Source organism: Dermacentor andersoni, chromosome 3 (assembly GCF_023375885.2).
Source record: "Dermacentor andersoni chromosome 3, qqDerAnde1_hic_scaffold, whole genome shotgun sequence".
In the NCBI taxonomy this organism is placed as follows: Eukaryota; Metazoa; Arthropoda; class Arachnida; order Ixodida; family Ixodidae; genus Dermacentor; species Dermacentor andersoni.
This window is the reverse complement of record NC_092816.1, coordinates 127,034,377-127,047,082: the sequence shown is the minus strand read 5'-3', so window position 1 is coordinate 127,047,082 and position 12,706 is coordinate 127,034,377. Positions and strand designations below refer to the sequence as shown.

The window sequence follows — 12,706 nt, the reverse complement described above, 5'->3', positions numbered from 1 at the left end:
TAATACAGCCTAATAATGTCAACCTATTAGCCTGATACAGGCTGTTAGTCTAGTCCTATTGATGTCAGCCTATTCGTCTAATACCAATGCACTATATTAGTGTCAATAACCTCATAGGCTATTAGTTTCTGTAATAGAATTTTTGCTAGGGCTGCTTTTACCCTTACTGCCTCTAGTCTGAATTGTTTCTTCTTGACGAATTTTGCTTTCTCTCTTCAAATTGAGGTGAATCTACATTCTGTACTATGCTGGGATCAGCAGAAAGTATGAAGTCAATTTCCTTTGTTGTATCACCATTAGGGCTCTTCCAGGTCCTCTTTCTGCAGCTACGCTTCCTGACAAAGGTGTTCATTATTCGAAACTTATTCCTTTCTGCGAATTCTACCAGCATCTCTCCACTAGCGTTCCTGGAACTGACGCCGTAGTTTCCAACTGCTTATTCACCAGCTTGCTTTTCCCCAGCTTTTGCATTGAAGTCGCCCATTACTACAGTATACTGAGTTTTCACTTTTCTCATCGCTAAATCAACATCTTCATAAAACTGATCTTGTACTTCCTCATCATCGTGACTGGATGTGGGAGCATAGGCTTGTGGTACTTTTAACCTCTTAATAAGTTTAATTACGAATACAGCTACCTTCTCATTAATGCTGTAGAATTCGTCACTGTTGCCCGCTATGTCCTTGTGGATTAGGAATCCTACCCCGTATTGCTTCTTATCTGGGAGACCTCTGTAGCAGAGAACATGTCCGTTATCCAGCAATGCATAAGCCTCACCAGTTCTTCTAATCTCACTAAGGCCGATGATATCCCAGACAATGTCTGATAATTCCTCAAAGAGTCCTCCTAAGCTACCCTCATTCGAAAGGGTTCGGGTGTGAAACGTTGCAAGGGTCAGTTTCCATTGGCTGCCTGTCCGGACCCAGAGATTCTTAGCACCCTCTGCTGCATTACAGGTCTGACCGCCGCCTTGGTCAGGTGCTCCGCAGCTGCTGGAGACTGAGAAACATTGGGTAATTGAGTGAATCACTCAATTACCCAGATCCCAATATCCAAATGTATGGTGAGCAAATGCCTGTGAACAAAGAGCACAAGTTCATTGGCATCATCCTTGACTTTTAACTAACTTTTATTCCACACATAAGGTATCTCAAGGTGAAATGCTTAAAAACAATGAGCTTAATAAACATTTATTCCACACAACACAGGGCAGCGACAGGAAGTGTTTATTGAATCATTACAAGAGCCTGATTTGATCACGATTGGACTATGGTGCCGTGATTTACCATTCTGCCGCCTGGAGAGCGCTAAAAATGCTAGATCCTGTCCACCACCTAGGGATGCGACTGCCACTGGCGCTTTCAGAACAAGTCCAATTGAAACTTCATATGTAGAATCAAATGAGTAGTCACTCCATCCGCAGAGCGCACACATCAGGCAAACATATTTTCTTGAAGTTAACTCTAATCATCAACATCTGTGGTTTAATACCTTTAAGAATATCACATGTGCTGCACTCTTTCATAATCGTCCCTGTGTAAGACAGCCCGTTCAACTCCATGTGAGAGAGCTTTGCGTTTAAATGGATGTCCCACGTCTGCAATATTGTGTAATGCCTCCAGCTAGGTTGCTACCGCCTTGGGAGTGGCAGCTGATACAATGTGATGTATCTATTCTACAAGTTACAAAGAACGCTCCAGAGATAGAAATCTGAATGCATTTCCTGGAACTCCAGTACAAGAACTCCTGCACGGGGTTCTACACAGACCCATCGAAGTCACATGACGGGGTGTCGTATGCATCTTGGAATTTGATGTACTGCATCCAGAAACAAGTATCTTTACGGCTGAAGCCTACGCGCTATTGTAGGCTGTGAAGCATATAAGCAAATAAAAGCTCCGAAAATCAGTTTTATATACAGACTCCCTAAGTGTCGTGAAGGCCTTGGATGTCGTTCTGTAAGCACAAAAAAATTAGTACTAAATGAACTCTATTCCGTCCTGCGGAAAACGCATATATCTAACAAGCATGTGATTATATACTGGGTGCCTGGCCATAGGGGCATTGAGGGTAACGTTCTTGCAGACCAGATGGCCACGTCAATTGCATCGCATGCTGTTAATACTGCCGCTGCATTCCTTGTCACAGATCTGAAGCCCTTCTTACGAAGGAAACTGCGGAACTACTGGCGACGCTTGTGGGACATGGAAACAAAGAATAAGCTGCACATAATAAAGCCATAATTAGGTTTATTAGGTTTCTGGTCTCCTGCATGAAAATCACCCCGAACAGATGTCCTATTCTGTCATCTCAGAATAGGATACACATTTGGCACCCACAACTTTTTACTCACTGGAAATGAGCCTCCAACCTGTGGTGGACGCAGGGAGAGGCTGGACATCCTCCAGGTCCTCCTGGAGTGTCGGGAAGCCGAATCTGAGGGAAACATTTTCCGCTAGCATACCGGCAGCACATCCCCCTTCACCCTGTAATGTTACTCAGCCCAGAACCGCTCTTTGGTACCAACGCAGTCCTAGGTTTCCTGGAAGAAGATGTGTTACGTGTTATTAGCCCCATACATTCGTAGCGCCTCCTCTCTTCAGGGGATGCCGCTGTGATTGTTGTTTCGTATAGCACATGCCTCTAGGCCCTTGTGTTTCAAGGTCTCTGGCGAGGCAGTAGTGCTCTGGGCAATTTTAACATCTCACATATTTTGTGTATTGCATCATTCTTTCGCAATGCATTTTAGTGTTCATAGTACACGTCATTAGTTATCACCATAATCTTACTATACATAGATTTTACGCATTTCAGAGTGACTATTTTTAAAGCCCCTTTGCAGCCACGTCACATCAACTTCATAGAATAGCAGCTTGGGCTTGTTGGTTTTGCATCCTGGTGTTAACAATGCAAAACGTAGACGGGACAGGAGACGAGAAGACAAAACCACAAGCGCTGACTTCGAACAAAATGTTTTTGAAAGAAACCCGGCTTCTTATATCTTTGCCCACACGAGTCACAGACACGTAATTGCACATTGTGTGAAACACGCACTCTTTTTCACTCAAGATTATGATTGTACGTGAAAAAGCTCAAGTTCTCTTTTGTTAGTAACACGGACGGTATGTTAACGCATTGGTCACGAAGTCTGGTAGTCTTGGCTGCCTCAATTATCTCCCGAACCAGCTGGTCATTGTGTTTTTTTAGCACGTCACAGCGTCTGAATTCTGCAGCACAAGCTTTAGAGGCGCAATCCGTGACGTGGATGCCTAGATTTCTGTTCGCCTGCTCGACGCTACGTTTACGTTCCTTTAGTCTTTCGTTCCTGCATCTTGAAGTTTGCGCTATATATTTTATTTCCACATTTCCAATGTATAGAGTACACCATGGCTTCTGTGCTATCTAAAAACGGCTCTGGTGATTGACCATGCACCCTTGCTGCTTTATCGGCTCTTCTGCATTGACACGCCGGCAGAGGCTTTTCATTTTTTCCCGGAGCAGTAAGCACGACATTAACTCCAACTTTGCGCCCTATCTTTTTCAAGCGGTGAGATATGCTGCGCGCGTATGGCAAGGCCACGGTCTTCCGCTTTCCTTTCATTTTTGTGTTCTCGCCACCTTTCTCACCATTGACACGCTCGAGTTTAAGTTCTTGTTTATTTGTTCCGCAACAGACACAAGGATGTGCGACGGGTAACCTGCCCCAGTTAGGTGGTCAACCTGTCGACGAAAGTGTTCCATCGCGTGGATGCACGATTTTGAAGCGCATTTGCTGGACAAAGGTTTGCAATCGCTCTCTTCACCAGTTTTGAGTGCGCTGATTGGAATGGCAGTGGCGCCTTGTCGCCTCTGGGTTCATAGGACCAGCAGACCTTCCCCCTAGAGAGCTTGAGTCTGAAATCAAGGAATCTCAAAGACCCTTACCTGCGGACCTCGTGGGTAACAGCAAGCAGCTGAAGTGCATGAATAAAGCATGTTACTGCCTCGAAAAACTGCGTCATCTGAATTCGTGCCATAGCTATAACAGAGAACTAAGTAATAATCAACTTAGTGAAAGACTTCTCGGACGCCTGTTCTGGTTAGGGCATTCCGAAATAATATATCTTTCTGGGCAAGATACAAATCACTAAGGGCTGGCGCCCCCAATACATGACCTTATACACACGCCGCATTTCTGGAGGTACACATTCGCCTCCCACATAACATGAGTGGACTTCAAGTATAGAGAAAGGAGTTCCAGGGACCCATCATTCGAAACCGCTTAGGCAGTTTTAAAAGTGACAGCACCGTGTGCATCTATACATTTTTCCACGCACTCCAGAATCTCATCTTGGAGGATCGAATAATATAAATCGTTAACGTCTACAGAGCATGCTTCAAAGTCACTGCTAGAATTGTTTATTGAAAACGTTATTAAACCGTCAGAGGATTTTACCTGGAAAGAATCGTGAACAGTTAGTACTTTTAGTTTTTCCTGCAAGAATAGCGCAATCATTTTTTGCCTTGTGCCCTTCTCGGATACGATAACCTGCAGGGGCCACTCAGGTTTATGCGTTTTTACAGTGAAAAACACGTCAAGGGATCATTTTTTGCTAGATTCGATGCTACGCACTAGGCGGTCGAGCTTGAGGTTTCCGCATAGCTTCTTTGCAGCTGACTTTGCTTTTCGCAGAACGGACTTTTGATGACTAAAAAAACGCAACTGATGGCCTCTAACGCCTTATGTTGGCTGACGTCTTTTGGCATCACAGCGAAGGCCCCCTCGTCAGAACTGAGGCAACGCAAAGACATCCTCAGGTTGTCCTCAGGATGTGGAATCGGGGATATTTAAACATTTTCAGGGCAGCTTAAAAGATCCTCAACTTATCCTACATTGATCGATTTGTCCGTCCAACGAACACACTGTGAACATTCTTTGGAAGTAATCCCAGGATCATCTCTGGGGCATTTCAGTACATTTCCAGCAAGTGCGCATGCACATTTAAAGAAGCCGTGCATGTGATTGCATACTGGTGCTGTACAATGGAATTACATGTGGAAATGTCAGTGCTGACCCAAGTCCATTTCTTTCTCCAAATCACTTACTGTGAACATTCTTTTGACATTCTGCCAGGACCATCTCTGGACCCTAAGGCATGTTTCCAGGTCATGCTAACGTCCACATCTAAAGAATCAATGAATGGGATTATATGGGGGTGTTGTACCAAGGAATCATTTGTGTAAATGTCACCGCTGACCTGCTGTTTAAGTATCTTATATACACATCACAACGCAATGCGTAACATACTTCTTTTTGCAAAAGAAAGGCTCACAAAAGCTTAAATATAAAATTTATTATAAAAAGCATGGATACATTAGGCATCACTCTTAATGCGCAAAAAATTGTCTGCCTGCTGCAGCAATCCAGAAATGGGTAATAAAGTGTAACTGACTAAATATGACTCGAAAATGAGGAATCAAAATACAATCCTTAAACTTTAAAAAACGGAAAAGTAAAAATGAGTATTAGAATGAAAAAATTATCATTAAAACAAGAAGTGGGAAAAAAAGTCCTCTGTGCTGGGGTTGGAACATGCTGCACTTCAGTGAGGCCTGCATTGTCACTCCAGCAGCTTTAGAAAAGGCGCACAATGAATCACAGATTCAGGGTCTCTGACTTACTTTTACAAGAAAAACAAGGGAAGCAAGTGAAAAGACATGCCAGTAACTTGGCAATTTAAGGTGTACTCTTCAATTAAAACAGAGATTTCGGAAATTGACTCTCGATGAGGAGAAAGTAAAGGCATATACCATCGTGAGAGAAGGTAAGGCGTGCAGAGACAAACACAAGAGAACCAGCAACACAAACGCTGTTTGTGTTTTCTGATTCTCTTCTCTTGTGTTTGTGTCTGTACGCCTTACCTTCCGTCGCAACGAACTCCTACCAAACTAGCTCAACTTTCTGTAGTTCTAAGCATATACCATACTTATTCGATTATAAGGTGAGGGTGCAGTTGGGGGACTCAAGAAAAGAAGCTATCATGAACAATAATATAAGGTGATATACACCCCGCAGGGGCGTCTGCGCAAGCAGGCGTTTGGTGTGTTGCAACACCACGTACCCGAGCACACGAGGGTTGGACCCTCCCGCGTGTAGCCGTGCGCGGCTTCGCCGTGTCTGGGGAAAAGGGGATCCTGGGGGTTGAGCCGATGCTGGGTGTTTGGACCTTTAAGGCCCCCCGGCGGAGGTAACACACCTCTTCGGCCTCGGCTTCACATAGACGGCACCTCCAGACTGACCCACCTGGAGGAAATAGGCAGTCGCCTTTTCCTGTCTCTCTCTTCCCACAACCTTCGTCTTTCCCTTACATTCCACCTTTCCTGTCTTCTTCTCTTTTCTATTTACTTCCTTCTTCTTGGCGGCAAGGGTTAACCTTGTGTGGCTATCCAACCTTGGGTACACCATATTTGGTTATAGTGGCGGCGTACGACTGGCGTCGTGCAGACTTGCATGCAAGCTCTGCCGCGTCCCCTCGTTTGGCTCCGTAGTGGGTGGTCGGCGCTGTTGCCGAATTTTTATACATTCTCATGGAAACTCCTTTCCCTAAACTTCCTGATCGCCCTCAGAAACGGGGGCGCACCGAAGATTTATTCCAGTTTTTCGGACACCAAATACAGAATTTTCCCCGCTTTCATGTTATTCATTCTGAAAAGTCAAACAAAGCAGTGCGAACCATTTCACCATTCCTTGTTTCAAAGTCCCTGACTGATTTTTTTGGCCCAGGCTATAAGGTGTCGAGGATGGCAAGCGGCGACCTCCTCTTGGAGCTCCGCGATGTAAAACAATATGAAAAACTACCGCAACTAGTGTCATTTGGAGAGACCCCCATAACAGTAACCCCACACCGTACAATGAACACCACCCGCGGCGTTGTGTCAGACGATGACTTGCTGGAGCTCACTGAGGCTGAACTCTTGGAGGGCTTCAGCGAGCAAAATGTTATCAATGTCAAAAGAATAAAGATGAGGCGAGATGGTAAAGAGATACAAACCAAGCACCTAATAATCACATTTGGTTCAAGTGTCCTGCCCGAGTCAATCGAGGCCGGGTACATCAAGCTCCGTGTCAGGCCATACGTGCCCAATCCACTCCGATGTTTCAAATGCCAGCGCTTTGGTCACAGTTCGCAGAGCTGCCGAGGCCGCCAAACATGTGCGAAGTGCAGTGCCCACGAACACACCTCTGAAGCTTGTGAGAATGCTCTCCACTGTGTAAACTGTGATGGGGAGCACGCCGCGTACTCGCGGTCGTGCCCATCCTGGAAAAAAGAAAAGGATATAGTAACAGTTAAAGTAAAAGAAAATATAAGTTTCAAAGAAGCACGCAGGCGGGTATCTTACCTGCCCAAGAAAACATTTGCCGATGTGGCGCGTCAGGGGGCAGCGTCACAACGGCCTCCAGCGGCTGTCCGACCCACAACCAGTTAGTCGGCAGTCACGCCATCTGCCCACGCGGCGGTGGCAGCTAGCGCTGCTCCGTCAACCCAGCAGACGGGGCCACCGACCCCGATGGTGGGCGCAGCCGAGGCTGCCCCAACCTCCCCGGCCCCTTCCAGCGCTGGCAACAGCCGGCGCAGCCAAATCCCTCAGGGAGCCCCATCGACCTCCGGGCTGGTGGGCGCAGGGGTCTTGCCCTCCAAGGCGAGACTTTCCCGGGAACCTTCTCGCTCGCAAGAGCACGTGTCCGGCGCCTCACAAGAGGCAATGGACACCACACCTATCCTCAAGGCGCACCAAGCGCCTAAGGAGCGGCGAGGTTCCCTCGAACGCTTCAAAAAGAGTAAAACCCCGGTTACAGGGCCTCGAAAGAGCTCTGGAACCTAAGCTCTGAAATCTCTTTAATACTTGTGTTTCCGTATACACAGCACTTATTTATTACCAATATGGATACACCAATAATTCAATGGAACGTCAGAGGACTTCTCAGGAACCTTGATGACGTGCAAGAGCTTATCCAAAAACACAATCCAAAAGTGCTGTGTCTACAGGAAACACACTTAAAACCACAACACACAAACTTTCTCCGACCGTATGTCACGTTTCGCAAAGATCGCGATGATGCTGTCGTATCATCAGGCGGTGTTGCCATTTTGGTTCACAAAAATATTTCCTGTCAGCGTTTACAGCTACAAACGCCCCTTGAAGCAGTGGCGGTACGAGCTGTTCTTCTAAGTAAACTCGTCACCATTTGCTCGCTCTATGTACCCCCACACTTCAAATTAAACAAACATGAATTTCAGTCATTTATAGACGAATTGCCAGAACCTTATCTTGTCCTTGGCGATTTCAATGCGCACAGCTCCCTGTGGGGCGACTCTCGTATTGATGCGCGAGGTCGTCTTGTTGAACAGTTCCTTTTTTCTTGTGGTGCGTGCCTTCTGAATAAGAAGGAACCCACATATTACTCTCTAGCAAACAGAACCTTTTCTTCAATCGATCTCAGCATAGTCTCTCCTTCTATTCTGCCCGAACTCGAATGGGAAGTTACAAAGAACCTTTACGGAAGCGATCACTTCCCCATACTAATACGAACACCTCAAGAAAACGAATATCCACCACAGGCACCTCGGTGGAAGATTGAGACAGCTGATTGGGACAAATTTCGAACTCTTACTGGTATCTCATGGCATGACATCTCTTCGTTAGAAATTGATGCAGCTGTGGAGTATTTTACAGCCTTTATAATAGATGCCGCATCTAAATGCATATCACAAGTAAATGGCCTGTCCTGCAAACGGCGTGTCCCGTGGTGGACCGACGATTGTAGGATCGCACGTAAAAAACAGAATAAAGCGTGGGGTTTGCTACGCGCTTCTCCCACTGCAGAAAATCTTATCCACTTTAAAAAAGTAAAATCCGAAGGCAGGCGAACCCGCCGACAGGCCAGAAGAGAAAGCTGGCAGAAGTTTTTATCGGGCATCAACTCGTACACAGATGAGGCCAAAGTCTGGAGCAGGGTTATTAGGATAATAGGGCGACAAGCACAATCACTCCCTCTGGTAAACACACGAGGCGATACCCTGCAAGGTCAGGCAGACTCACTTGGGGAGCACTTTGAGGGCGTCTCGAGCTCAACCCATTATTCTCAGTCCTTTCTCAAATATAAACAAATAGAAGAATGTAAGCCAATAATTAGAAACTCCAGGCAGAATGAACCCTATAACCGGCCTTTCAGTATTGCCGAGTTGAGAGCTGCGTTGAACACATGCAAAAACACTGCACCGGGACCTGACAGAGTCATGTATGATATGATCAGAAACTTACATGCTGACACACAAGTTACACTACTCACACTCTACAACACTATTTTAGCTACGGGATACCTCCCATCTACATGGAAAGAGGCGATTGTCGTTCCTGTCCTGAAGCAAGGAAAAGACCCCTCCTTGACAGCAAGTTATCGTCCAATAGCTCTTACAAATTGTTTGTGTAAGCTCTTCGAAAAAATGATTAATCACAGACTCATACACGTCCTTGAATTCAACAATATACTCGATCCCTATCAGTGTGGCTTCAGACAAGGGCGGTCAACAACAGATCATCTTGTGCGCATTGAAGGATATATTCGCGATGCCTTTGTACACAAACAGTATTTCCTCTCCATATTCCTTGATATGGAGAAGGCATATGATACAACATGGCGCTACGGGATCTTGCGAGATTTGTCGGGAATGGGCATCTGTGGAAATATGTTGAAACTAATTGAAAGCTATTTGTCCAATCGTACCTTCCGTGTAAAAGTCGGCAATGCACTGTCACGTCCCTTTACCCAGGAAACTGGTGTACCCCAGGGAGGCGTGCTCAGCTGCACTCTCTTTATTGTTAAGATGAACAAACTACGTTCTTCACTACCACCTGCCATTTTTTATTCTGTATACGTAGACGATATACAAATAGGCTTCAAATCCTGCAACCTCACAGTATGCGAAAGACAGGTACAGCAGGGATTAAACAAAGTGTCCAAATTGGCAGACCAAAACGGATTTAAGGTCAACCCCCACAAAAGTTCTTGTGTTCTCTTCACAAGAAAGAGAGGCCTGGTCCCCGATCCTTGTGTAGAACTGGGCGGACAACAAATTCCTGTCAACAAAGAACACAAATTCCTAGGTGTTATTCTTGACTCTAGGCTCACTTTCATTCCCCGCGTAAAACATCTTAAAGAAAAATGTCTTAGAACAATGAACTTACTTAAAATACTATCCCACACAACGTGGGGTAGCGACAGACAGTGTTTATTGAATATTTACAGGAGCCTAGTTCGATCACGGTTAGATTATGGTGCCGTAGTATACCACTCTGCCGCACCGAGCGCGCTTAAGATGTTAGATCCCGTACACCATCTGGGTATCCGTCTGGCCACTGGCGCATTTAGGACAAGCCCTGTTGAAAGTTTATATGTAGAGTCGGATGAGTGGCCACTCCATCTTCAGCGAACTAACATGAGCTTAACCTATTTTCTCAAGGTTCGCTCTAATAAGGAACATCCATGTTTCACAACCATTAACGACTTCACGTGTGAAACACTTTTTAATAACAGACCCTCTATGAGACTTCCTTTCTCACTGCGTGCAAGAGAACTTAGCAAGGAAATGGATGTCCCAATTCTCGAACAACGCGTAATGCCTCCAGCTAAGCTAGTACCGCCCTGGGAGTGGCAGCTGATAGAGTGTGACACATCGTTTGTAGAGGTCACTAAACATGCGTCAGAGACACATATCAAAATGCATTTCTTGGAGCTCCAGTACAAGTACTCGTGCACAGAGTTTTACACAGACGCTTCTAAGTCGCATGCCGGGGTGTCCTACGCAGCCATTGGTCCATCCTTCTCGGAATCCGGTGTACTGCACCCTGAAACAAGTATATTTACGGCTGAGGCCCATGCTCTATTGTCGGCTGTGAAACATATCAGAAAATCAAATATTCAAAAAACTATTTTATTTACAGACTCCCTAAGCGTAGTGAAAGCCTTGAAGTCACACTGTAAACACAGAAACCATCTCACATCTCCATAATACATCGTCAACATCACCACTTGTCATGGCGCTCTTTGGCCACACCTGGCCCTTGCGCCATTAAACACTACATATCATCATCATCAAGGTGATATACAGTAGCTAACGAATTATTGAGACCCGTCGGTATTCACTAGAAATAGCGAAAGGCACAGCACCACATCTTACTCCCGAGGTGCCGCCGGTGGATGTTTGCAAAATAAACCGAATGACCGTTTGGGATTATATGCGAATGTTGCCTTATGGTGTTGTATCCTAACAGGGCTGCGCGTGCTGCCACAGAAGCCACATTTCAAGGAAAAATTCACGTTAACCCACGCTTCATCTTTATTGTAAAATTTCATTTTCAAATACTCAGTATGGAATGTACGCACGGAATACTATACTGGCTCACCTGCCAAAGGTTAGTTGCTACAACTCTCACTGCTGTCTAAAATCAGGATCACCAGAGATGTGGCACTGCTACCGCCGTATTGAAAAAGTCACTGAATGTATCAGCGTCGCATATAAGGTACGCGGTAACTTCTAGGCTGATGATTTCAGAAAAAATACCTCACCTTCTCCTCGAGTAAATACGGCCAGTGGACACTTCATGCAAACAGAACAGTACCAGCGTAAAAAAAAACCTGTAGCCTGTATGCTTATTCCACTAAATGTTAAACTGTCCAAATATGATCATGTTTCTGATTGCAATTTTAAGCACCTATCAGACAGCTACAGGAAAACCTTTGAAGTATATTTAATAGGTAAATGTTATTACGTGCAAACCTAAATTTAATACTACTAATAATACTAATAATACAGTTTCAAATGTGCACTTAACACTTTCTGCAACAATAACGAGATGCTCTGTACATATATTGACAGTCAGTCGTGATTTAATACAGAGCAGAGTTATAACAAAGTCTAACAAAAAAGAGTGGGTTGCAGTTTAGTTTACATAATTTAATGCTGTATATTAGCTCTCAATAAAATGATTCCAGGATATACATTTAATTCATTTATGTTATTTATCTGGCCACGATGGCAGGCAGAGGTTGATGAGCAAGCCAGTGATGAACTATTTTAAATAGCAAGAGCAAATAGTGTTGGCTTAAGAGTGGCGAAAGAATCAAACTTCACAGCTCGCATGTTTCAGACATGCAGCTAGAAACCGCACATGTCCTTTGGAGTTCTGTGCACCCAATGTAGCCCTCCTGATTATTTTATCGGCCAACAGGTAGCACTTGTTCAATTTATGTTACGCATGATGCACCTATGTGTTGCTTCACAAAAAGTAGCTCAATCGTACATGCGCTTTCTTCAATGTGAGCTTGTTTGGTATTCAGGCAATGTGTACACAGAGTTATTGTCGAGACAAAATTAAAAAATTATTATAATAGCAGAAGTACTCCGCAATGGTGCATGACGTTGAAGGGCCTTAGAAAACTATTATGGCGCACCACAACAGCCTGCTAAAAGCTACATATTATGTACGGAGTTTAACGCTATGAGTACATTTCCCTGCAGGGTGAAGGGGAAGAAACTTGCCGAAAGACAGAAACAGGATACTGAAAAAAGATGTTTGTGGTAACTGACATAAGTGCAGTAGTGTATAAATAGGATACAGTGTCTACCAGGTAACACTTGAAAGCGAACTGAAAATTGAATTGCAT

General features: G+C 44.9%; 2 long non-coding RNA genes across 2 annotated transcripts in view; one reads left to right on the top strand and one right to left on the bottom strand.

The window, feature by feature from the left end:
- The window catches only part of LOC140216761 (uncharacterized), a 275,100-nt gene that overhangs the window by 246,263 nt on the left and 16,131 nt on the right, over positions 1-12,706 (top strand). The gene's annotated exons all lie outside the window — the stretch shown is intronic.
- On the bottom strand, positions 7,017-7,462 carry LOC129386476 (uncharacterized). The gene is made up of 2 exons (XR_008613851.1): positions 7,381-7,462; positions 7,017-7,298 (listed from the first exon to the last, which is right to left on the bottom strand). It is a non-coding gene; the product is annotated as an uncharacterized lncRNA (long non-coding RNA).